The sequence below is a fragment of the Natrix helvetica genome, assembly GCF_964273705.1.
Source record: "Natrix helvetica genome assembly, chromosome: 1".
Lineage (NCBI taxonomy): Eukaryota > Metazoa > Chordata > Lepidosauria > Squamata > Natricidae > Natrix > Natrix helvetica.
In genome coordinates, this window is record NC_138548.1 from 61,201,623 (window position 1) to 61,228,002 (window position 26,380).

At 40.0% G+C, this 26,380-nt stretch overlaps 1 protein-coding gene across 7 annotated transcripts in view; it reads right to left on the bottom strand.

The window, feature by feature from the left end:
• NPAS3 (neuronal PAS domain protein 3) overlaps positions 1-26,380 on the bottom strand; it is a 785,079-nt gene that overhangs the window by 753,759 nt on the left and 4,940 nt on the right. The gene's annotated exons all lie outside the window — the stretch shown is intronic.

The following is a 26,380-nucleotide window of genomic DNA, read 5'->3' on the forward strand; positions in this document are numbered from 1 at the left end:
GATGTTTACATCTTAAGTTTGAATTTCAGTAATGGTTAAATATTTACTATGATTCCCTAATTTACTTTACAGTGTTCATCTTTATCTCACTTTTTAGCCTTGAAACCTAACTTTACTATGCTCATTAACTATAGACAATATAACAACAAAAGTGTATTTAGTAAATATAGGTATGATGATGATGAAGAAAAATAGTTTAATAAAATAGAATTATTTTCAAAAGCGTTGATGAAGATTATATGCACCATCCCATTCAAGTTCCACTTTAAAGTGTCATTCCTTTTGTTATCTTCAAAGACTATTTGTTTCCCAATTGTTTCATTCCTTTAGTGTTCTCGTATCAGAGCAATAAGTATTTCATTACTAGTTTATCTGTCCAGAGGCTCGAGAAGCAGTAACAATTAACCCTCCCTTCACAGTGATTGATACAGGCTTTGCTTTCAATTTGTTCCACTACACAGATCATGAAATTCTGAATGCGATCATCCTTATTGACCTGTATCTTATTGCCTACCTTATTGACAAATTGCTACGAGATATTATTTATATATACACACACACACATGCAATTTATATACAGACATACAGAGTATATACACAAACATACATACATATATGTACTTTATAAAACGATTCTATCTAAAACAAAGTTTAAAAAAATCTTGGATTATAGATAGTCCTCAACTTACATCACTTCGTTTAATGACCATTCCAAGTTACAACAGCACTGAAAAAAAGTGGCTTGGGCCATTTTTAATACTTATTACCACTATAGCATCCCCATGGTCACATGATCCGAATTCAAACAGTTTTATGACTGTTGCTGTGTCCCATGGTTTCATGATCCCCTTTTGCTACTTTCTGACAAGCAAAATCAACAGGAAAGCCAGATTCACTAGCAATCATGTTACTAATTTATCAACTGCAGTGATTCACTTAACAACTGTGGCAAGAAAGGTCATAAAATGGGGCAAAACTCAGTTAACAATGTCTCACTTAACAACGGAAATTTTGGGCTCAATTGTGGTTGTAAGTCAAGGACTGCTTGTATTTTCTATGAGCATATTTATCAGATAGCAAGACAATCCATTATTTGATTTTACAACAAAAAAGTATATGCTTACACCTCACCAAAAGATGTATTGTTTTTGCAATTCTTCTCCATCAGTAATCTAAATATATCACCCAAGCAGTATGAAGAGAATTGGTAGTGGAAGATTGAAACTTTATATAATAGTTATTTAAAACAATTTGTCCTATTCTTGCACAATACCAAAATCAAAGAATACTAAAGTTCTTCTGATGGTAGAAAGGTTTTTTTTCAAATCAACACGTTAACTAATTCACTTTCTCTGGATGGGACTATTAATCTAAAGTCTTAACATTAAAGTCCTAACTTTTCTCTTATTTTGTGTTAACAAAGATCAATGGCAAATTAAACAATAACTTCTGTGCTGTCTCCTGATTATTTCCTCCCTTGATAATCAAAAACGGAAGTATAGGAGGCTCAGCACTATACCAGCAAATATTCCACGTGCTGCTCCATGTTGATACAACACATTCTCCCTCCATTGCAGTCATAGCTTCCTTCTGAGATAATAGCAAACTTTCTACAGATTGAACTTTATCAGATATCTTCACCAAAACTGCCTACTCCATAATTTAATTAGATTCTCTAACCCATGTTTCTATTCATTTTCTAGAGGACCTGGGCATACTGGAATCTGGAAGACATACAAGAATGTTTAGGAGAAGCAGAGCAAGAAAACAAGCAGACATTCACTTGGATATTAAAGTTTGCAGCTCTGCCACATTTTTTGCAACATCACATCTGTTGGACAGGAGATTCCACAATGGTTGGTTTCAATCTTCTACTGCTACGAAACTGAATAAGGAGGAACAGGTTAGTATGTACAATTAGAACAATTTACCAAATCACATGGACTACAAATACTATTCAAACATTCCTCCCAAAAAAATTATGTTAGGAATAGTGGTTTAATATGCCGGAAGGATACTTAGAAAGATAAAGTATATATAACTAGACAGACAGACATGAAAGAATCTGAATACTTGTACCATACTTTTTGCAGGAAATCCACTATTACATTACAGCAAAGTTGATTTATGACCAGTGGTAGGTTCCTACCAGTTCACACCAATTTGGTAGAACCAGTAGTGGAAATGGCGACTGGGTCTCCAAACCGGTAGGGACGGTGTGCTCATCATGCCCCCGAACCGGTTCCCTGGTCGCCGCAACATCTTTTTTTCCTTTTTAAATGTTCTGCGCATGCACATGAAGTGCGCATGAGGCATGTATGAGAGGGAGCCAAGCGTGTGCAAAATTGCGCACATACCAAACCAGCAGTAATGCCGGAAGAAATCCATCCCTTTTTATGACCATTGGCCTGTGATTCACAGGGATCTAGAAAACTTGATTTCAGCCTGTAAGTGTATTATTTCTATAGTTTTTAAAAAATGATAACATCCAATCAAATCAATTTGTAACTTTATTATTTTACTCTTATACCTTCACGCTCCACATGTATTCCAAAAGTATTTAAAATTTGGATGTAATACATTTTTAGTCCCAATTTTATTTTAATTATTAGGAGATAATATGCAGAACAGAAAAAATGGCAAAAAAATAAACATACATACATTTGTGTTTAAAACATTACATCACACATTAGTTTTATAATTAATGTCATAGAAAACAAATCGCTAACAGAGTATTTATATTCTTTACAATAGTTCCAAAGTTTATTAAATGGAATCTCTATAATCTAAAATACCATAGGGAAATAGTTTCACAAAACAAAATTTCACAATTAAAAAATACCTAAAATGTCACACATTTTGAGAATAGAATAGTTTTGAGGAACCAAATATAGAATACTATATAATAAGATACTTCATGGATGGCTGAATCATATGAGAATGTATTAGTCATGATGTTGAACTCTAGTTGTACATTATTTTTAACTACAATCATGAGCAAGAACATAGTGGAACAAAAACTGCAGTCATTATAAGAAATTAAATTTAAGAAAATATACAGTCTAAAATCAGGAAAACAAATATGCTTACATTTCAAGCAATTTTCTATATAATTCCTCAATGTACATTATATTAAAATGCACAAGTAAGATTAAAGAAGTGAACTTCTCTGATAACTTTCATACTACATTTGCTACAATATTACAGAAAGTTTTGAAGGTAAAGAAGGCATCAAGGCATAGTCAATTTCATTCCTCTAATCTGGAAAACAATTCACAGCTGTAAAAAAAAAGTACTGCATTATTTCACTTTCACTTGCAGCAGAGAAATTTTTAAATTAATTGTACGGGGGGGGGGGAGCTATTCACAGAAATTCCTGAGATTCTTATCAGCATACTGTTCAAATGAAGAGCACTTTAATCAGTAGAGGAATCCTCACATTTCTAATGTCTTGCTGAGCATTCTGCAGGTTAGAGCAGCAGCTGGGAGAGGTCATATATCTTTTGTGAGTATCCCAAAAAGGCTCACTGCCAGATTGCCAAATTATGAATAAGCAATGAACAAAAGAATGCAGATACGATAGTGACAAGATAATCCAAGCAAATTTATCTATGACAAATTTCACAGGATTAACAAATTACATTTACACAGAACAATACAAACCTGCAAAAACGATGAGCTTATTTTCCTTAAAACCATCAATCCCCCCCCCCAAAAAACCATCCAAATTCACTGCATGCATTTAAAATTAATTGAACTAGAAAATACGACACATACAGCTCAATAGTATGCATGCTTTATTCAGAGTAAATCCAACTTAGTTCAAATATACCTAATAGTTGTGCCAAGGACTGTAGCCATAATTAATGACAGAGAAGGGATTAAGTTTCTTTTCTTCAAGCAAAATAACACAATTAATGCATGGAATGCTTTATTTGCAGATTATGTAGCACAATACTTTAAAACTAATGGTTTCTCTTTTAAAGGATGTGTTTTACAATTAATGCCACTACATTTATTTTCAAGGTAAAATTGTTATATTTTAATCATTTATATGATTAACATAATCAGAAATATTTAAAGCTTTTATTACAAAAGATGTAATATATTCTCCAATAATTTTTTTAAATTTAAAAACTTATCAAATGCTTAGGGAATTTATTGAGTTATTGATAAATTTATTAAATAATCATCTGGAAACTTGCTATTGTTGACAATAGTCATTGGCTAAGTATTATTAACTGAACTTGCTAAGTGATCTATGGTCTTAGCTGGCTGGAAACTGGAAAATCACAGATATCTGGAGAGAGAAAAATCAGCCCAATCTGATTCTAATCATTCATGACTAAAATGCACATAAGACTAATTATACCAGATGTGGGTACAACTTTGGAAGTGTAACCATCTGAGAGAACTGCAATGCAGACTTCACTGTGCATCAAAGCATACACTGAGTTTCTTAGCTCCTGATCCAGCAAGCAGTAGCAGGACTCTGAAAATCCTTTGAAAGATGACCAAGGCAAACACACAAGCCTTGGAAAAAGACCCTGCTCTTTTAATAGATGCTTCATTCCCCTTCATTCTCCCACATACTACATAGTGCCTCTTTCAAAGAACTGTGTATACCTAAAATACATATAGAGCTAGATCTATAGATAACACTCTCTTGGTGAGTGTGAAGCTTTAAAAAAATATTCCAGAGATAATTGCCTTTTAGATACGCATCCCGCTACTCTTCAACATTTCAGAGCCCATTGTGTAAGGTAGTCACAGACTTCACTGCATGATTCCAGGAAACACTAGATGGTTCCGCCCCAGGCGCCTGATGGAACTAGATAGGTTCCAGACAGAGCTTGGGCCACCTCCTGCAACCCTGACCCGCCCCCGGGTAGAGGACCTGGTGGTCGCGTGGAATAATGCGACTACCGGGGCCTTGAACCGGGTGGCGCCTTTGCGGCCTCTCTGGCGGCAACGATCCACCCTGGCCCCTTGGTTTACCGAGGAGCTAAGGGTGATGAAACGCCGCAAGAGATGCCTAGAGAGTCGTTGGAGATCCTCCCGTTCCGAATTTGACCGAACACAGGTACGAGCCCATTTAAGGATGTACCTTGTGGCATTGAGAGCGGCCAAACGCCAATATTGTGCCGCTCTCATTGCATCCGCAGAGAACCGCCCTGCCGCCCTGTTTCGGGTGTCCCGTTCCCTCTTGTTTCAGAGGCCGCGGGAGGCCCCTTTACAGGGTAGGGCAGAGGAGTTTGGGAAATATCTGCAGGATAAAATCGCTCAAATCCGGAAGGATTGGGTCCCTGTCAGTGGTCCAATGGAGACGTCCGTGGCGAGTCTTGAGACATCGATCTGGGAGGAGTTTGACTTGGTTGCCATCGAGGATTTGGACAGAATGCGTGGACGACTGCGACCCACCACATGTTTATTGGACCCATGCCCCTCCTGGCTTGTACTGGCATCCTGGGAGGTTACACGTGACTGGCTCCTAGGCCTAGTGAACGCTTCGTTGAATGAGGGGTCTCTCCCGGCCTCTTTGAAAGAGGCGGTGGTGAGACCCTTGCTCAAGAAGCCTTCCCTGGACCCTATGGAGCTGGCCAATTATCGTCCTGTCTCCAACCTTCCCTTCTTGGCGAAGGTTGTAGAGAGTGTGGTGGCTTATCAGTTTCCACGACATCTGGAGGAAGATGATTATCTAGATCCGCGCCAGTCCGGCTTCCGACCCGGGCACAGCACGGAGACGGCCTTGGTCGCGCTGGTAGATGATCTCTGGAGGGCCAGAGATAGGGGTTGTTCCTCTATCCTGGTCCTATTAGACCTCTCGGCGGCTTTTGATACCATCGACCATGGTATCCTGTTGCACCGACTGGAGGGGTTGGGGGTCCGGGGCACCGTTTTGCGGTGGTTCGGCTCCTACCTTTCCGGTCGGACGCAACGTGTGTTGGCAAGGGAGCAGAGGTCGACCCTAAGCCCCCTTACTTGTGGGGTGCCACAGGGGTCGGTCCTCTCGCCACTCCTGTTCAACACATATATGAAGCCGTTGGGTGAGATCATCCGTGGTTTTGGGGTGGGATATCATCTGTACGCTGATGATACTCAGCTGTACATTTCCACCCCGAACCACCCCAACGAGGCCATCGAAGTGATGTCCCGGTGTGTGGAAGCCGTACGGGTCTGGATGGATGACAACCGACTCAAGCTCAGCCCCTCCAAGACGGAGTGGCTGTGGGTACCGGCTCCCCGGTTCAGCCAATTAACGCCATCTTTGGCCATCAGGGGCGTTCAACTTGCCCCCGTGGAGCGGGCGCGCAATTTGGGCGTCCTCCTGGATGCCCGGCTGTCCATGGATGACCATGTGACAGCCGTGGCAAGGGGGGCATTCCACCAGGTTCGCCTGGTGCGCCAATTGCGCCCCCTACTGGACCGGGACGCCTTACGCACAGTCACTCATGCGCTGGTGACGTCCCGCCTGGACTACTGTAACGCTCTCTACATGGGGCTTCCCTTGAAATGCACCCAGAGGCTACAGTTGGTCCAGAATGCGGCCGCGCGGGTAATTATGGGGAGTTCTAGGTACTCCCATGTGACACCTTTCCTGCACGAGCTGCACTGGCTTCCTGTGGTCTATCGGGTGCGTTTCAAGGTTTTGATAACGATCTTTAAAGCGCTCCATGGCTCAGGACCTAGTTACTTACGGGATCGTATTCTGCCCCATACATCCCTGCGACCAATTCGCTCGCACAGAGAGGGACTCCTCCAGGTGCCGTCCACCAGACAGTGCCGAGGGGCGGCGCCTAGGAGTAGAGCCTTCTCTGTGGCAGGCCCAGCCCTGTGGAATGACCTCCCCCCGGATATTAGGACTACCTCTGACCTCCGCTCCTTCCGTGTAAAGCTCAAGACCCACCTATTTCAAGTAGCTGGCCTGGCTCAACCATAGTCTGAACATATCGCTCCTGACGGGTTTTTATTTTTGTAATTTATTTAATTTATTTAGGGGATTTTAATATTGTGATTTTAATTGTCTCCATCCATTTGTCCACCTCCTCTTAGTATACGTCTTTGTATACGTCTTTATTATATGTATGTCTGTCCATACTTGTATTTTATGTTTTTATTGTACGCCGCCCCGAGTCCTTCGGGAGAGGGTGCGGCTAAGAAATAATAATTATTATTATTATTATTATTATTATTATTATTATTATTATTATTATTATTATTATTATTATTATTATTATTATTATTATTATTATTATTAGATGCTGAAAGGTACCTATCTTTCCCAGTCTTAAGATCTCAAATATAAAATATATTTTGTGAGAATCTAAACCAGCTGGGAAAGTCATATATTGCCTAGAAATTATGGATGTACAAATCCCAGAAGCATCAGATCAGGGAAGAATAATGTATATCAAATCTGATTATATACCAATCAATTATGGCACTAAATGGACTCAATTTTGACTTTAAGATATAATTATTATTTTTCATTTGAACCTACTTCAAAAAAATATGTTTGCAATTATTTTTCCATCACTTAGAAAACACAGCCTAGAATATAACAACCTACAAACCGTCATTTGTTACAGTGTTAGGAAATTGCAAACTTATAAGAATTAAAATGATTTGGCCATTATATGACTAACTTTCTATGTATTTTGGAGTGTGTGCCAGTGTGTATCCTTGTATCCGTATGCACCAGAAATGCTAATAACTAATAATAGAAACGGGAACTAAGCAAAGGTGCATACTTTCAACAGCACAGCTTCTATCTGCAAGGCATAAGATGTATTTAACCACATTGGCTAAGAATTATGCAATTTGTAGCTTTATTGTATCATATTTGGATAGGACTAGATTGCAAAAGATGAAGCAGACCACAGCTATCCATTTCAGTGATGTAATATACAATTTTAATGAGAATTGTTAGATACTAACAACTGTCATAAGGGTTTCCACCAAGATCCTCTGTTCTGGCGAGAACACAGATTCAACCTGATTGGTCTAACGGTCTGACAGCTCCCTATAAAAGTGCTGCTGTCAGACTGAACCTTCGCTGGATTGTACATAGTTGTTCTGTTACAATAAAGAGCTGTTATTGCCTAAACCTGAGTGTGCCTTTCCATTACCCAATCTAACACTGGCAATGAAGGTGGAATGGAAGGCAACTAGGCGAACGAAAAAAAGAGCGTAGCAATCCAGCAAGCAAATCCAGCCTGGAGCTCAGCATGGCCTCGAGCAGCCATTTTTTAGCAGAAAACTCAAAACACCCTCAGAACACAAAATGGCCATGCAGGCCCCACCGACTCCATACGATCCAGTCACCGAGCACTGGGAATCATATATGCTGAGGTTCGAATGCTTCCTCGAAGCCCATGACCTCATGGGTCTTTGTGAAGGCCGCAAGAAGAACATGTTCCTGGGTTACTGTGGACAGGAAGTGTTTGAAACAGCCAAAGATCTATCTGAGCCAACGCCACTCCAATCGGTCGCTTGGTCACTGCTCCAACAGACGCTGAGGACACACTCCACTCCCAAGCCGTCTAAGCACGTCCGCCAGCACAAATTTAATATTCGTAATCAGAAGGAAGGCGAATCGAACAACGAGTACATTGCGGCGCTAAGAAAGGCCGCAGCGTACTGCGAGTTCAGAGACCAGACGAACTCGCTAAATTAGACATGGTGCAGGCATACCAACAATTGCCTGTAGATGGCGCTACGGCGGAGGCCCAGAACATCATGACGCACAGGGATGCATTCAAATGTAACCACCTGCAATTTGGAGTTAGTATCGCCCCTGGACTGTTCCAAAGCATCATGGAATGGCTTTTGCAGGGAATTCCAGGAGTCGTCCCCTATTTTAACGACATCTTGGTGTCGGCTGCAAATGAGGCGCAACTTTTCAAACATCTCAGAACTGTTTTGACCAGAATTAGAGACAAAGGCCTCCGTCTCAAAAAAGAAAAATGCCAAATTAACATGACAAGGGTTGAATTCTTAGGGTACCTAATCGACGGCTCTGGGATTCACCCAACCATGAGAAAAATTAAAGCAATTCAGGACGCCCCTACACCTTGCAATCAAACCGAGCTACAGGTGTTCCTCGGGCTCCTTAATTTCTACAGCGTGTTTCTTAAATAAAAAGCCATCGTTGCTGAGCCCTTACATTGTCTCCTGGCAAAGAACATGAAGTGGTCCTGGGGCAGAGCTGAAGCAGCCACATTTGCCGTGGCAAAGAGACTACTGTCAGCAGACATGTTCCTGGTTCAGTACAGCCAGACCCTACCACTGGTTTTAACTTGCGACGCTTCTCCGTTTGGCATCAGAGCCGTCCTCAGCCACCACATGCCCAATAGAACCGAGGCACCCATAGCGGACCTTGTCCGCTGCCGAGCGGAACTACAGCCAGCTGGACATGAGGCTTTGGCTGCAGTGGCCGGTGTAAAACGGTTCCATGAGTACCTCTATGGCCGTGATTTCGAATCATCACGGACCACAAACCACTACTGGGCTTGCTGGCTGGGGACCTACCTACTCCTGTGTCATTGTCGCCACGAATGACCAGATTGGCTATTTTCCTCGCAGCCTACATCTATCACCTCATCCAGGCTCAAATTTGGGGCATGCCAACGCTTTGAGTCGCTGCCTGCTGCCAGAACTACTTGCAGACCCTTCCCCCGAGATGCCAGTCCTCCTTATTGACTGCTTAGAGACTGGTCCTGTCTCATCTAGTGATGTTGCCCGCCACTCTACAAGAGACTCCATGATCAAACAAGTTTTGAACTGGGTGTGGAGGGGGTGGCTCAAGGGGCCTGTTGGGGATGATTTTAAAATGTATTATTGTAAAAGAGATGAATTGTCTGTTATTAATGGCTGTTTGCTATGGGGGGACCGAGTCGTTGTTCTACCTAAACTGTGCATTGCAGTATTAGAGGCTTTACACGTAGGGCATCCTGGAATTGTCAGGATAAAGTCTTTGGCTAGGAGTTACTTGTGATGGCCTAACATGGACAGGGAGATCGAAGAATGGGTGGCTACCTGTACACCGTGCCAGGAGTCCAGACCAGAGACTTTGCAAGTAAGTAAGTAAGGAGTGGGAGCGTCCTCAAGCACCATGGTCTAGGGTGCATATAGACTTTGCTGGCCCAGTTCACAGCCAAACATTCTTAGTAGTTGTGGACGCCTACTCGAAGTGGTTATAGGTATCCTGATCACCTCCATGATGGCAGAGGCGGTCATCAAGGTACTACGGAGGCTTTTCTTCACACACGGCCTGCCCAATGTCCTGGTCTCTGACAACCGGCCCCAATCATGGCCATGCAATTCGAGACCTACTTAGCAACCCAGGGAATCCGACATGCCCTGGGCGTGCCATTCCACCTGGCCTCCAATGGTCAGGTGGAGAGAATGGTGAGATCTGCAAAAGAGGCCCTATCCAGGCTGGGCCCGGGAGATTGGCAAACACGGGTTGATCATTATCTACTAATTCAACACATCACGCCAAGTGCTATCATGCGGAGAAGCCCTTCGAGCTTCTCATGGGTCGCCGGCTAAGGTCCCACTTAGACCAGCTACACCCAAACTATTCTGCCGCATCGCCCACAGACTCAACAAGCAAAATTTGGAACTTTAGCATAGGGCAGCGATGGCGAAACTTTTTTGGCTCACGTGCCATAAGTGGGGGGAGCGCAGGGGGGTCGTGTGCGGGCGTGCTGCACCATAATGCAATGCGTGACCCCAGTGCGCATGCGTGCACTACAGGTGCCCCTCCCCATTTTACATGCTTTTTTCGCCCTCCCCAGGCTCCAGTGGCTTTATAGGAGGCTGGGGAGGGTGAAAACAGCCTCCCCACCCCCCCGGATGTCCTCCGGAGGTGTCAGGGAAGCCTCCGGACGGTCCCTGATGCCTTCGGAGTGCTCAAAATGACCCTCCGAGCAAACCGGAAGTGACTTAAGGACTCCTATAAAGCCTCTGAAGCCTGGGAAGGGCAAAAAACGGCTTTTAAAAGGGTGAACTCAGCTGGCCAGCGCACGCATGCGCACACCTCGCTTGCCCTGACAAATGGCTCCGCGTGCCACCTAGTGGATTCAGTTTACGCTAACAACTACGCCAGGGAAACTCTGTGGATTCCTGCCACAGTGATAGGCATCACCACGCCTCGCTCTTATATCGTAGAGCTCGAGGACAGTTGGAATTGGAGAAGGCACATTGATCAACTCTATGACCGCCTCTCCAACTCCACTCTTAGGCAGCCAGAGGTAACTCCTGCACGAGTTAGCCAAAGCCCTACCCAAAAGGAGCACAATGTCACTCCTTCCACAGCCAACTCAAACCCGAAAACACCGGGATACTCATCTATTTGTGTTGCAGGCCCGCAACAAGCTCCGACCGAACCAGCTCTAGAAGCTCTAGCCGTGGCCTGTGAAAGATTCCAGGAGCTTCCATCGGGAGAAGCTGCAGAGCCAACAGGTCTGTCCGAAGAATACCCTCCGACTGAACTGCACAGGTCTGGCAGAGCTACCAAAAAGCCCACCTACCTGCATGACTACGTCACCAGTCGGTTGATTCCATCTAAGAGAGGAGGGGTGTTAGATACTAGCAACTGTCAGAAGGGTTTCCACCAAGGTCCTCTGTTCCAGCGGGAACAGAGGTTTAATCTCATTGGTCGGACAGCTCCCTATAAAAGGGCTGCTGTCAGATTGAAACTTCGCTGGATTGTACATAGTTGTTCTGTTACAATAAAGAGCTGTTGTTGCCTAAGCCTGAGTGTGCCTTTCCATTACCTAATCTTACAAGAATAATCCACACAATCTAAATCTGTGAAGTCAGTGGTAGGTTCCGGATCGCATTGTAACTGGTACACTGCAACAGGGCCGGGCGTCCACCACAGCGTGCGCATGAGTACCCACCACCCACGACACTCCAGCTGCTCGGCGGAGCATCGCAAGGGCGCCATAAGCTCCGTGCGCGTGTGCAAATGCCCCAATCAGCTCAAATAGCAGTAAGAAGAGCGGGCGGGCGGGCAGGCCCTCTGGAGCACTGTACCGGAGTGGTATCTGGTGCTCCCAGCAGGCACCGGTACGTCTGTACCGGAGCATAACGTTGGTATCACACCACTACTGAGAAAATAGTTTATTCTAAAAGCTTATTGGTGCTCACATTTCTGTCGAGACAAAATAGTATTACCGCAGGAAATCTATGGGGCCCATGTCCTGTCTTATAAAAAACACTGATCTTGTTTTTATTTATTATTATTGAATGAACAAGACACTTTTCTGTTGGTACATACCCTTAAAGAGGTTTCTACAAGAAGAACAAAATAGTGAGGGAATTCTTTTCTTTTCCTGGGAAGATTTTTTTTTCCCATTGAAATGGAAGGAAATCATACATAACATCTTCAGGAATTTTTGAAGGACTGATTATCTCTGCACTTCTTGTTACCTGCAGCAGCTGGAATTTTCTGCCAACATCTCTTAGCTGTGTATTTTCTGCCAACATCAGATATGGAGATTCCTAAAACTTCTGCAATAGCATATCTTAGATCATTTCAGCATCGCTTTCTTCACACTGGGCATGTTAATCAAATTCCTCTGGCTTTATCCACAGTGTTTGTATAGTTTTGCACACATGCAGTTCAGAAAGCCTCTGCACACATGTACATTTGAATCTCATGAGACTCTAGATTACAAACAAGAAGTCTGAAACTAAAAAAGTGCTTAAAGAAGCAGTTAATATATAAAAAAGAAAATGATTATCCTCAAAGCTTATTTTATTTTTCTTTATGTTCTTATGTTTTTACCTTTTTCATTCAAGCACCTTAACCATTAATTTTAATAATTATAGAAATGTAGTGACATATTTACACACCCATGTTAATTTACAATATAAAAACATGTTTGCCAAGCAGTAATCATAAAAAGTGCCAATATTAAAATTAGCATCTAATTAATATTTCAATGCACTCTTTTAAACTTCAAATGCAAGTGTTTTAATATAATCAATTATTCACTAAGTCAACCAAAATGCAGAAGGAAGAAATATAATCTAGGCTTACATGAAAAATTATGCTTTATTAAATATAGAAAATGATGAAAAAAATGAGTGATTAACCATTCTTCAAGTTTATGAGCAATTCTTTGTTTTTTTTACCAAGCCTCAATTCATCTGTAAGATTTTTTGAATTTCTCTGCGAACCACTGGTTTATATGGAACTGAAGGACAGCCAACTCGGTCTCTGGTTATATTTTTTCACAAATAGAATCAGCCACTTTGTGCTATTATAAAGGTGAAGGGATAAACAACACACTCTACAAAAGAAGTCTTTTTTTATCTTTACATCCAACATTGTAAAGATTTGGTTGTTCAGCCCTTGGCACTGACCTACATCTTAACCTATGAAGTCTATTACCTATAAGTGTTTGAATATCCCGTTTTTCACTCAACAGTGCTGCAAAGTTATTTTTTAGGTAGAGAAATACTTTTATTCCAAAACTTATCAATTTACTCAATGTCTATACAGCACCCTAACTAAAATGAGTAATGTTACAATGAACTAAGTTATTTGAAATAAAACGAGCATTAATCCATAATAAAGTTTATCAACAATCATCAAAAGTGGAAAATGCGGTAGCAAAAATTACTAATTTGAATAAAGTGCAGAATCACTTGTTTTACTTCTTTAAAACATATTAGATGTTACCTGGCTAACGGTGAACAACAAAGGTAACACTTTCTCCCTGCAAATCACAATTGGTTGGCAAAATTTCAAAACCACTTGGGAAAAAAAAACTGTCTTATTCCATTGGATAACTTCGCACAAGGTATTTTTTTCCACAGCCAATGCATCTGATATTATCATTACTTCCAGTTCTCAATTGCAGAGCTAATGTACCCTGTATATACCCTTATTATTGCTCCTCAGCCACTGTTATAGGAAAGCACTGACCTGGGACTGGACTTGCCAGGGAAAAGATTATCATATTAATTTCTAGCTTGTAATCACCATTATCATAATATAGTGCCTCTCTGAAAAAAGGCAGTTTCCTACATTTTCGAGTACAATGCTGCAGGATGCACGCATTGACTTGGAAAATTTACAATGCTGTTTCATCTAGCTAATTGATAAATGTCTGGTTACATGGTTTCTCTTGCTAAACCTTTATTTCACTGCATCTTTTCATGGTATGCAGTTTGTATGAATACCATCTTTCAAACCTACATAGAATTTTTTTTAAAGAATTCAGTTTTATGAAAACCTTATCAATACAGGTAGCCTTTGATTTACAACCTTTTTTAAGTGACTTTTCAAAGTTACAATGGCAATGAAAACAATGACTTATGACCGTTTTTCAGACTTACGAGTCGTAAGTTACGACCGTTGCAGCATCTCCAGTCACATGACCAAAATTTGGACGCTTGACAACTGGTTCATATTTTTGCCAATTTGCAGTGTCCCAGGGTCATGTAATCAACATTTGCGACCTTCTGACAAGCAAAGTCCATGGGGAAGCTAGGTTGATTTAACAATCATGTTGCTAACTTAATAACTGCAGTGATTTACTTAACAACTGTGTCAAGAACAGTTATAAAATGGGGCAAAACTCACGTAACCACTTCCTGTTTAGTAATTACTATGGTTAGTGATCATTCACAAATACAACAGTAATAAAAATGTTATTTTCCAATAATATACAACCAAATTTCATGCATCTGACAACAAAAACCTTCAGTGTGAAACTGATTAAGATCTGGTCAGTTTCAGGCAGCAGCTGGCTGAAAGTTCTAATCAACTAATTAGCTCAGAGCTGAGCTTGTTAACTACTGGTTAGCACTTTTTAGAGAAGTCCTGCACTGAGGAGAAAAGCAGCTCTGAAAGAAATAGTTTAAGCAATATTTCCAACATGCGAGGGGGCAAAATAAAATAAAAATGTCAGGCACAAGACACTATACAAGAGGACTTTATCTGAATGAGATGGCAGCAATCAGTGACCTTTGCAGTGTTTTTTCTGTCATGTATTCACTTAACCACTATGTCACTTAATGACCAAGTTGTAACAGAGCATGGTCACTACATAAAGAAAGAGTGGAGTCCTCTAAGTTATATAAAAGCAGTTTACCCATAAGTCAACTTCAGATTATTGCACTGTATTACTGGGAAGTTATATTTCATTTCATACATTTCCCAAGTCTCTGTGTAAGGCCAAAACAAATTACAAATTTATTAAATCTAAGATCAGAGAAAAATTTATCTAAAATAGGAACAAATATGATAAAGTCAGCAAATCTTTTCAAACAAACAGAAGCATCTCTAGAATAAAACTTCTGTAGATCTTGATAGGAAGCAAGACTCTCCTCAACATTGAAATTAAGACTAATTAAGAGGCCTATTTTTGCTAAGAAATGTATTTTAAATCATATGGCAAATGGCTAAGGGGACTAGGTAGGTCTAACCCAAGTGTCTGCAACCTGTGGCTCTAGAGCCACCTGCGGCTCCTTCGGCCCTCTGCTGTGGCTCCCTGCGGGTGATCCTACCATTGGCTGGCCCCACCCCTCGCCCTCCACTCCCAGTCACTCCTTGCCTAGCCTAAGAAGGTAAGGCCAACAGTGGAGGATGGAGAAGTGGTTGGGGCTGATTGTCTGGTGCCTCACTCTTGCTGGAGCTTCTTCCGGTCCTTGTTGGTGCTGGGCATGCCTTGGTCACTTGGAGAGGCACGCAACCTTCCTGCCCCAAGAAATTGATCCAACCTGGAACGCAACTGACGCCGGCCTTATTAACACAAGGGCTGGTGGGGTGGGAATGGGATCCAGGAATAGGGGATGACGGAAAGGGGGACAGGCCCACAATGCCCAGCCATGGCTTTAAAACATGCATGGGGGACTTTCACCGCAACTCTGTTTTTCTTCGCCGGAGCCTTAGTGCAGGAGTGAAGCGGCTCTGTACTTGCCTTCGCACCACATATACACTCAAGGGAGCCCTCACCTCCTGCCGCTTCGGGCTCAAAGCTGTAAGTCACATCCTGTTGCTAGGGGCAAGCGGGGCAGGGTCACATTGTGGCTCCATGTCGTAATGGGCTTCAGGAGGAGGAGAGGCCCCCGTTTCTCCCATTGTGAAGCACACTAAAGTTCACTGTGGTGCGCAAAACTTTGCAAGAGTGCCTCATGGCCTGCCTGACACCTCATTTCAGAATCAGAGGGGGGGGGGAGAGAGACATAGAGAGATACACAGAGAGATACAGAGAGAGTGGGAGAGAGGGAGAACCATAGAGAGACTCAGAGAGAGATACAAAGAGAGGGGAGAGATAAGATATGGAGAGGGGAGAGATACACAGAGAGAGAGATACAGAGAGAGAGATACAGAGAGAGGAGGAGGGGGGAGGGAGAGGGAGAGATATACAAACACAGGGAGAAATACAGAGAGAGGGGGGAGACATAGAGGCAGAGAGAGATACAGAGAGAGGGAGAGAGAGGGGGAGAGGCATAGAGATACAGAGAGAGGCAAAGTGAGAGATGTCAAAAGGTTTTTGTGGCTCCTGGTTCTGCCCTAATGACCAGCTGGGTAGGCATGGCTAGGGGGTCATGTGACTGGGTGGGAATGAGTGACATCAAGTTGGCCACACCCACCCAGATTTTGTGGCTCCTATTTTTTTCTTTTGAGTGGGGAAACGGGTCCAAATGGCTTTTTGAGTGTTTAAGATTGCAGACCCCTGGTTTAGCCTCCCCTGGAAGGCTCAGGGGAGGCATAACAGCAGTTTTCCAATACAGGTAGTCCTCAACTTACAACCACAATTGAGCCCAAAATTTATGTTGTTAAGTGATAAATTTTAAGTGAGTTTTAACCCATTTTATGACTTTTCATTTGTTAACTGAATCACTGAAGTTGTCAAATTAGTAACTTAGTTGTTAAGTGAAGATGGTTTCCCCATTGTCTTTGTTTGTCAGAAGGCTGCAAAAGCTAATCACATTACCCCGGGAACCATCATAAATATGAACCAGTTGTCCAGCATCCAAATATAAATTATGTGACCATGGGGATGCTGCAAAAGTCATAAGTGTGAAAAAATGGTCATGTTACTTTTTTCAATGCCGTTGTAACTTCGAATGGTCTCTAAACAAACTGTTGTAAGTCAAGGACTAACTGTACTTGAAGGGCTCTCACAGGGAACTGTGGATGCTCCACTGCTAGAGATTTTCAAGAAGAGACTGGGCAACCATTCTTCTGGATGGTGTAAGTACTCCTTTGGGCAGTATAAGGACTCCTGTTTTGAACTAGATCCCTTCCAGCCATATGATTCTAAACCAGAGACTATTGTCATTTGAGTAATAAGAGACTATTCTAGTCGCCACAGGCACCAAAGCAACATAATGGAATACTATCATTTTCTAAATAAATGGACATTATCCAGGTAACAATAAGAGAAATTCTGTTTATTGAAAAATGGATATCTTGATATTACAATTCTTTTTTTTTCATGTTGGAAAAGAAAATAACTAATACAATGCAGAAACACAATTTACTTTTGTATCAACTTTTCCTACTATGTATTTTCAGCTCTAGCTAATATATTGAATGACTGAATGAATTCTTTATTATGGCCAAAGGCCAGCAATGTTTTAATGTTTTGATTTCAGCAGTGAAACCTGCAACTTTATATACACAGAACTGCAATTAATTGCGACCATCAAAGAAGAGGATACACGGTACATTCCTGTTGGATTGGGTTCTTTGTCCTGTATTTCCCTCTCATGCACCTCTTGTTGTGTTCTAGAAGGCTGAATAGCTGTACTACAGATTTTATAAAGGCACCTGGCAAGGTTGTAAAGAAGTAGAATATATACTATACATACACATACTATAGGCAGAAGTCAAACAATCAGTAAATTACAGCAGGCAGGCAGGCAGGTAGGGAGAGGGAGAGGGAGGGAGGGAGGGAGGGGGAGAGAGAGGGAGGAAGGGAGACAGAGAGAGACAGAGAGAGAGAGACAGAGAGAGACTGGCCCTAACAGGGCCTCCTCTTATTATAAAGGCTCTTAAAGGGATAACAGCCAAAAACCTTGCTGGCTCATTCTCATCATTACATCAGTGCATCACTGCATCATTGTAGCAGCTGGTCAGCTCTTAAATCATTACTCTGACACAGTAAGTCAAAGAAATGAAATGCAAGGATAAGAAATATAGTTAAATCTTGAAAATAACAACTCCATTCACTAAACTTTTCTGAATCTTTCTGTCTTTGCAAACCATCCTTGCTTCCATCATGCCCATTCGCGGCTTTATGGTTTGCCTTTCTTCCTTTAAAATTCATACCCTTCTTTGAGAATTTCATCTCTTCAACAGATATTGTGACATGTGACCCTAAAATGGGCAGGCTCCATTAGGATCATATCTTGAGAACTATCTGTACATGTAGTCCTTGTCTTATAACCAGTTGCTTAACTATTCAAAGTTATGACAGACCTCCCCAGAGCTACTTAGGACCCATTTTGGGAGTTATAACAATTGCGCGCATGCGCGCACACACACACCTCTCAGTCATGTGATCACATTTTGGACACTGGCAACTGGCCCATCTTTACAGCTATTTGCAGTGTCCTGCAATCCTGTGACCATGATTTGCTACATTCTTTGCTGGTTTCCAGTATTTACTTTCAGTTTCTGGCAAAAAAAATACACAATAGGGAAAATAATTTTACTTAACAACTGCTGTATTAACTTAACTGTCCTAAACTTAGCTGTCCTAAAAACCATTAGTAATTTCAAATCTGGTGCTGTGATGCAACTTACAATCACAATTCCAGGCTCAATTACAGTCATTTAGTCAAGGATTACCTGTATGAATTCATTTCTGCTTCTTTGCCACTTGTCAGTATGATGGGAGGGAAAGGGGTTAAAATACATTACCTTGTTTAAATAAAATGTTGTAATAAAGTATGGCCTGAAACACAAACTGCTTTCCTTTACTATGTTAAAAAGTAGGGAGGTTTTGTTACAACTGTAGGTCAAATTTGATAAACCCCCAAATCTCATAGCCCAGTGGTGGGCAACCTTTTTTTTCAACTGAGCCAAATCTCGCCAAAACCACGATTGAAATTTATTTTGAGAGCCACATTTTTAAAACCGAAAATATATAGGATGGTACACTGTTTTTAGTTTCAATAAACTCTGGCATTTGAAGCATGCAAGTCTTAAAGCTGTCAAGTTGCAAGACCCTTGCACCCCTAACCCTTTAGAAAAAAAACCCCAGGGGTCTTCAAACCTGACAGCCTTAAGACTTGTGGACTTCAACTCCCAGAATTCCTCCTCCAGTCATGTTGGCTCAGGAACTCTGGCATTGAAGTGTGCAAGTCTTAAAGCTGTCAAGTTGCAAGACCCTCGCACCCCCAACCCTTTAGAAAAAAAAACCCAGGGTCTTCAAACCTGACAGCTTGAAGACTTGTGGACTTCAACTCCCAGAACTCTGAGAATTGAAGTCCACCAAGGGCATCAAACATATTAGCCCAGGGATCTGCAAAATTGGCTCTTAAGACTGGTGGACTTCAACTCCCAGAATTCTGAGAATTGAAGTCCACCAGTCTTAAAACAGCCAACTTTGCAGACCTCTGTGTTAGCCCAAAGCCTGGCGCTGGGCGGGCCTTGCTCCCCCACTGGTGGAGCCCCAAGAAGCGAGGAGGGAGAAAAAGAGACGGAGGCCAAGGAGCTTCCCCCCCCCCCCCCCCCGGCGTGATCGGCTAATTTGCTACTGCCCGCCCGGCTCCCTGGTTAGATTTTTGCTGGGAGGGGGCGGGGGGGAAGCTCCTTAGCCTCCGTTTCTTTTTCTGCCTCCTCGCTTCTCGTCCCCGCCTGACTTCAGATTCACTTAACAACAGTGGCAAGGAAGGTTGTAAAATGGAGCAATTTTCACTTAAGAAATGTCTTGCTTAGTAACAAAAATGTTGGGCTCAATTGTGGGCATAAATTGAGGATTACCCATAATTTATCCTGGAGTAAGTATCCATTGCAACTGCTCTGTGGAAGAGCTTTCCCACCCAGAGATCTGCAGGGCCCTCAGCTTGCTTATCCCTGTGGCAATCTTTAAGAACCCTCCCTGCTCCTGGGCTTGAGGCTAAATTGATTGTGTGGAGAGAGGGAACTCCTTTTTAGTGGCTGTGTTTTTTGTGGTTTACTTCAGGCTACATATTGCATGTGCCAGTTGTGTTTTACTACATGCTATATTTTGCTCTTTTTGTATTTCATTATGGTGTATATTTTAAGTCTCCCACAGTATAGGTTTGAATCCGTCTGTCTGTCTGTCTGTCTCTCTCTCGCTCGCTCGCTCGCTCTCAATTAAATTAATGTTAAATTCTCCAAATTATATATGCCAAGAATTTGAAATCATTTCAAGTTTTGGAATCCTCACAAATATACGCTCAGCATCCAGAATTCAGCCCAAACAAGGAAGTTTGATGTAGCACAAGCTTCTGTAGACAAAGTGTTATCCTCATCCAGCAATTATATACTTGGATACAGAGAAAAAAAATCAAAACACTCAGACCATCTGGAATTAGCCATTCCTTTGTTCAAGCATGTCCATTTATAGGACAGCAATAGAACCAGGAGGCTGAAATATCTCCCAATGGTTTGAATTACCATAATTTTCCCATCTGTATTACCTTTCACCAATCTCCTTAACATTGGAAATGGCCAAGTTAAAAGTTGTGTTGAGAGAATATACCAATAAATGAAAAAAATAGTTTTGATGATTTCTCCTCCCAAAATAATCCTAATCCCTGCTTCTTCATATGAAAATTAGTATTTATTAAGAAATATTAACTATTTATGGTCTGAGGCATAAAATTAGATCCCCTTTTGTTTTATTAAATAACTAAAGCTCTCCACTCCCAGCAAAAGGGCAATCAAAACTGCTCAGGTAGAGATATTACTATACAACATTATCTTCTTATTTGTCAAATCACTATAACAAAATCATTTTGTGTGTAATTCATATAATTAGATGACTATATAGATGTATTATTTTTTTAAAAAAAATACATGAATTTACAAAGCTCAGATGGATCATACTGAAATATTACTTCTTGACTAAGAAAATAGCTGTTCACAAATGAGTTCAAACTTTGGTTTTTAACATGCTATGTACACATTCAGAGCTCAAGTAGTTTCTTGTCTTTTATCTACCATGCCATTAAGAGCAGAAGAATTTGCTTCTGTTTCAAGCAAGTTACAATGACACACTGCATCTGAACCTGAATAACCTACAGCTAATATTAAGAAAACAAATCAAACCATAATCAGAAGTGATGTTTTGTCTGAAATATAGTTAATGCTAATACTAAAACTGAGTGAGATTCAGATATGAAAATTGCAATGGGATAAAAGTAGAAGTATTGTCATAGACACTTTGGAAAAGAGAGAATGAATACATGCAACTCTAAGGCTCAACCATACTTATTCCTATAACATTAAACTATGTCTTGTTGTTAAAGCCAAATTCATCCAGTAAGGCACAAATTGATGCCAAACTGTCCATTTGATGAAAACAGACCATGAGACTTAACTGGTAAGAAAAAGATGAAAAGAATCCACAGACAATTATCAATTCTCACCCAACCACTCTTTCATGTCAGAACCTATGACAGAACTGTATAGTATGAGCCTTTTCTTCACTACGCAGAGTTCAGTTAATCTTGGATACACTGCAAACATTTAATGATTTGAGGAAGGTCAATTTACTTAATTCCGATTATGCTACACCATGTTTGAAGGGGAAGAAATCAGAAGTATTCTGAATTAGTTCTGAAAGACCTCAGGGCATTGCTAATCATTAGTTGTGTTAAGAAAAATAACTGATTCAGTATCATATAAATGAGATTCTATATAAAAATGAGATCAGTGTGACCTTTGTTACATAACATAATTAAGATGCTCAAAGACCCTTTAAATTAAGGGAATAGTTTATATTTTTCTAACATCCAAATTAAAGCAATTAAATATATATTCAATTGGGTCAATAAATAAGAATTTTAAAATCAACCTTTTGAAAAATATAGAATATGTTAGCTTGATCCTATTTAATGTGCATAATTAATTAATGTTTTTACTAAATAGCAACAATAAGATTTCTATTTATTTTCCCAGAAAATGTCAATTGTATCAATTGTAAAGGTAATACTATTGCTTGAATATCTTTCAGCATAATACATAACCCTACCTTAAATTATTAATGAATATCAGTTCTAAGCCATGTTAAAATAAAGGACACAGCAGATAGTTTGTTCTATAGGTAGTTATAATAGATGGCAAGAACTACCAAAAACAAAAAGGTGGCATATGGCTTTTATATAGAAAAAGCAATTTTGGTAATTGGCAACAGTTTTCATATATATTCCTTATTAATCCTTACTCTTGCAAATATGGCACTATAATACATTGTGACTATTGTATCATGATTTATAGACACTCAGTATCTTAAGGTGCCTCACTCTAAAAAGAATTTATAACAAAGCAAAATAGCTACAAATTCTTTTACACACAGTTGGAAGACAATCACAAAAAGTTAATGTAAAATATTTTTTTAAAAAAATCCTACCACCCCTTCAAACTGAGATTTTTCCAGATAAACCTAAATTGATTGATTCATCCCAATTAATTAGCTGAACACTATCTACAAGTAAACATGTTAAAGAATGATTTATAAAAAGAAAGCTTGTATTTTAAGCCTTAGCTTGTTCAAACACTTCATAGGATCTCTTATAAAATATTCAAGCAAAGCATTTAAACAAATACTGGGTCTTACCAAAATTATTGCCAAGCATCTTTATGAATTGTGTGAAAATTTCAAATATTTCAAAAATGCCTTTCCTATTTAAAGCCACTAATTTAAAGTATTGTTCATACACTGCACTTTTAGCAGTATACAATATATTGATAATATATTGTACTCTCATATGAATGAACAGAAAATAACAAACACAATAACAGTATTTAAGTAGATTTAATTATATAGCTTAATGAAGTAAAGCATTAAGTGCAACAGAAGTACTGTGATAACACTCTCATAGGAAAGTCTAAAATATATTGACTTGTTCATTATTTCATGTAGAATGAAATGCAACAGCTTAAGTGTTGGATCTAATGTGTTATTTGCAGTATTGTACTCACAAGAGGTGAGATGCTAGTTACAAGATATATATTAAGCAAAACATGCATGTGGTTGAAAACTACAAAACAAAACATTAAAAACGTATTTAGTTCATTACTTGTTGAAAAAGTCTTAATACTCTGATACAAACATCGAACAAGTTATTTCATTAACCTACAATACAACAATTCAAATACAGAGGGATAATTTCAAGCTATTAATATTACTGCAACTACTAATCCATAAATCAGGAATCAGAAATATTGTGGTAATGGGGAGGCTCTGTTTAATAAAGGTCATTATAACTCCTAGCTCCACAGCTATAAGATGTAATATCCTCTCTGGTACCTCTATGATATGCCCATGCATTACTGTTCTTGTTGACAGTCTGTTGCCTTGGAAATATTTCATTATTTCAGTTTTTCCATTTGTAGACCCTTGGCCTTGTGATATGAAGGCCACCCTATTTCATATTTTCGATTATCATTTAAGCAATCTTCTGGAGCTATTTATATAAAAGCAAGTGTTAGACAATGCATATCATCATTTATCATTGCTGTGTTTAAGCATATACTGTAGAAAGAAATACCAAAAAATGAACAGAGCTTTGTTCCACTTACTTTACAACAGAAGCACAGCAATAGGCTTTACAAATCACTACAGACATATCTTATGCATTACATTTGTGTCTATTTAAAGCACATTCCTATGCATATCTACTGAAAATGAGCCCCACTGAATTCAATGCGATTACTTCCAGGTGATTGTGTATAAGATTGTGTTCCCAAGATATAACCAGAAAACTGCATAACATTTGAAATTGTTTGTTAACACAATGTATTTTAACACGAAAAATATATTAAACTCAAGTCCATTGTTTTTTTCCTCCCCACAAATAATAAAGTTTGAATATTAATGACAGCTACTAAACATCAAAGTTTTAAAAACTACCTTATCAACTAGTCTATTAGTATTTATAAAAGTTTAATATATTTGACTTCTACTCAACCATTATACTATTAATGTATAACAACTAAATAATACTAAAAATCTGCCTGTCTTTTAAGCAAGCACTACATGCTAGTTTTATGATCTGAATTTATTTCAATAAGACGTGCATCAAACTCATATATGTTTGTTCACATGTAAATCACTCATTTCAATTCAAAAAGCGTGCACAAAATTACTGCCTTAATCCATATTACAATTTGAAGATTGGTAAAAAGAAACAAGCCAAGAGAGTAGTTTTAATTAATACTAAAATATAAAGTGTATATTAAGAAAATATTGAGCATTTAATCTATTGAAATATAATTCTATTCTTCATAGTACTGTGAAGCAGCAACAGTTTGACATACCATGTCTTATTCAAGCCCCTGAAATAATTCATGTATAATTTCATCATAAACTAGTTGGAGCACAATAAGCAGTGACAATAACTTAGGCCTCGGGGCATAAAACAATCTGGACACCAGGGCAAGCTTTGGGTTATTGTTCGTTCATGAATTAAAGTTACCCCCACCACTACCCGTTAAAATTATTACTCATTCCACTCCCTACACAGGATAAAACTACTCTGATCCAACCTTTAAGATGACAGCATCAGAGCTGAACAAGAATATGTTATTAAAGGGCATTAAATTAAATACAGTATATCCTCCTACAACTTCAATCAGAATTTCAGACCAAGTGTTATTTAGTACAGCTCTCAAGTGAAGCAGAATAACAAATTGCACACTTTGATTTACCTTCTTCGAATGCCAAATGGAGACAGGTGATAAAGAAAGCACTCATGCACAGGCTATGAAGTTTCCCCTAGAAATTAATTCTATCTTCAAGATTCCTATCTCAGAAAAATTCCCAAAATGGCACACAAATATGCCTCTGCTGCAGAGATTACTGAAGCTGTCCCAGCAAACATACTTATTACTAATATAGTACTAGGCTCATAAAGAATATACAACTCTCTGGTTTGGAGCCGTGGTAAAGGCAGACACTGTATACCAGCAGTTATGTACAGTATTAGCTTTCTTTCTCTTTGAGACATATAGCTTTACATATAGGATAACAGCACTCCTCTATAATGAATGGTAAAGTACATATGCTTTTCAATCACTGGAAGACACTGAAAGTTCATAGGAAGGGAGTAATAAAGTGACTTCAAACCTAATTCCTAAACTCTATAAATATTGCCAATATTTCCAACTTGACTCTATGTAAATGTTACTGGCAGTCGTGAAATGCAAGTGTATACCATCAAGTACAAGATGAACAAAATAGAGGTATTTGGATTGAGATACCTTAAGGAAAACTGAATCACCTCAAATCCAAAATACCAGCTCTGTTGCTATAGATTACATATGCAGATAAGGATGCTCTGGCAGGCACATGCAAATTTAAATTCACTCCCTCCTTTGAGATGCTGCTAAGAGCCGGTTGTTGCATTCTCTAAGTATTTAAAAGCTATCAGTTTGTAATGTGTGGACATGTTGTTGTTTTAAAAAATAGATTTTAAAATAGGAAGTTTTATAGCTTAACTAGCATGTGCATCAATTCTGAGTTATTCAACAGAATCAGCTATGCTAAAAGTGAGCACAAGGGATGGCAAATATGATATGCATACTGAGCTTTCCTCATATGAAATTGAGCCTCATTTGGTAAACATCAGGTGAACTTTTTAAAGTGCACAACTTGTTCACCATCTGTACAATGATGTTCCACTCCAGCTATCATGTTCCTCAATCGTGATGCAATCTATATGCCATCACTAGTTGTTTCCTATTACACTTATGATACCATTCTCCTTATTAGCCATCTACTTTGGGGTGGGAGGCCAAAGTGGGAGGCCTCTGGAGGAGAGTCAATCCTATCTGGATCAAAGGCCCTAATGCAGAAGTCTTCCTGATTCCTAACTCCACTTCTAGGAGGATTGAGTATACTTATCCATAAAGTACTTTGCACATACTTAGATCAGGTATCATAGGTATTAAGCCCTGGCAAATCCTACCTCAAATTATTTGACATTATACTGCAAGAAAGTTAAACTGCCTTGGCAAGGAAACCCACGTTTTTAAAAGCTTTTTTACAGCTCAAAGTGCTATTCCTTCACACTTCCATTGTTTCCAGTGGCTCATCCAGAGGTTTCAGTTATTTTCAATGGGCTAGGCTAGCATTTGTCTTCTTCCTCAAGGCTTCCAGGTGGCATCCTTCTCTAAAGATGCACTTTAAATTTTGCCTAACGCGGCAGC